A 1,727-nucleotide genomic window follows, 5' to 3' on the forward strand; every position below is an offset into this window, starting at 1 on the left:
CAGCATATCCGTCGTGCACGTGTACACACCGTCCATGAACTCCTCCACGCGGCCCCAGTGGAAGCTGTGCAGCACAGCTGGACTCATCTCGGCATTGCTCATCAGCCGCATCGCCTTTATGTCCCGCGCACGGTCAATCGCCTCGCCGCCCCTGTCACCGTACACACGCAGCAGAACGGCCTTCCCGGGATACGAGGCGTGGCCAAGACGGTACACGTGGTTACTATTCCCGCCAGAGAGTCGCGTCACATCCAGCTCATCCGCCAGCCACTGCGACACACCTGCGGGGCCGTCAAGCGGCCCATGCGATTCCTCGAGACATCTGCACCCAACATGCGGATTGGACGACTTCCCCACCGAGTGGTAGTAGCTTGACGGGTCAAAGAGGTGGCGCAGCGGGCACCAGTCCTCGTGCCCACGCATGTTGTGAAACCGGCTCGCATTATCACCAACCGACGCGTACCCATCGTTCGCGGGGCGCCGGTGCATCCGCGCGGACTTGCTCTTCGCCACGCAGTACAGGGAGTGGCACAGGCGGTAGATCAGTCCGTCCAGCTCCAGCTGCTCCTCCGTCCGGTTCGCCAGCGAGATGATGCTGTCGAGCGACTCGGCGGACACCCACGACAGGGTCGGTGACGTCTGCACAACACCCGCCCCACACGTCGTGAGCGGCGAGCCCGGTGGTTCCTCCAATGAGCGGCGCAAGACCGCACGAAGCGGCACATCCCCCAATGGGCACGCCCGGCCGTCCGCAGTCGGTGGCATCCCTTCCGCAGAATTGAAGCGGAAAAGGGAAAAAGGTACACTCCTCTGCCCAGTGGGATAAAAAAAAGAAAAGAAGCGAAGCAAAAATAAAAATAATAAATGGAATAGGAAGCAGCGGGCCTGTGTTTCCTGTCACAGCTGTGTGCATGTGCGTGCACGGCTGGGGGTGGCTGCTGGTTGTTTGACCAGTGCAACGATAGCAACCAGGAGGTCCCGTTGGCCTCGGCACAGGGTATGATGGAGGGGAAACAGAAAAAAAAAAAAAAAAAAAAGATTAGAATTGACAGTTCTTCCCAAGACGAGGCCGTCAACATATATATATATATCGCAGCTCTGAAGGACGTCATAGCCTGTGCAGTGGTGAAGGATGTTTAATTGTACCCCCACCGCGTAAATACGAGGAGTGATGTGGCAATTTCCTTTGTGTGTATTCTTCATGCACCTTCTTTTCCCATCTTCACAAGTTGTTCCGCGTCGACCAGCCCACAAACACACACACACCGCTGCCACCGCTTTACCAAGCGAAGAAAAGGGGTGTCATGTCATAATGGTACGAACTATCGCGTGTCTGATTGTCCACACGGCCTTGCGTGAGGAAACGATGTGACACCCGCACAATGCCTGCTCCACAGGTATATATATATATATATACACGCATGGAGACTACTGCATGCCTGCACATGCTGGCTTTTTTTTTTCGTATCCCCCTCCTCCTTCTTCCTTTTTTTTTTTTTTGTCTTCCCTCAGTGACGGAGGGCACCGCAAACCTCATGACGCTTCTTTCCTTCCTTCATTCATTCAATCATTTCCCTGCCTTCAGGGCCAAACAAACAAAAAAAAAAAAAAAAAAGAGAGATGAGAAAACAACGGTGCCCATAGCCTGTGATATAAGTGAGCACACACACACACAGAGAGAGAGAGAAAAGAAAGAAAAAAAAAAGGGGGGGGGGGGGGGGGGGGGG

At 54.4% G+C, this 1,727-nt stretch overlaps 1 pseudogene, besides 4 other annotated features; it reads right to left on the reverse strand.

The window, feature by feature from the left end:
• Tc00.1047053487739.20 lies at positions 1 to 846 on the reverse strand (annotated as a pseudogene; the record flags this gene model as incomplete).
• Positions 1 to 1,727: a sequence feature (areas not merged during assembly with more than two copies in the genome that could not be assigned to a particular haplotype).
• Positions 1,018 to 1,037: a microsatellite.
• Positions 1,590 to 1,632: a sequence feature (A-rich).
• Positions 1,706 to 1,727: a microsatellite.

The sequence above is a fragment of the Trypanosoma cruzi genome, genomic scaffold (assembly GCF_000209065.1).
Source record: "Trypanosoma cruzi strain CL Brener 1047053516763 genomic scaffold, whole genome shotgun sequence".
Taxonomy (NCBI): domain Eukaryota; phylum Euglenozoa; class Kinetoplastea; order Trypanosomatida; family Trypanosomatidae; genus Trypanosoma; species Trypanosoma cruzi.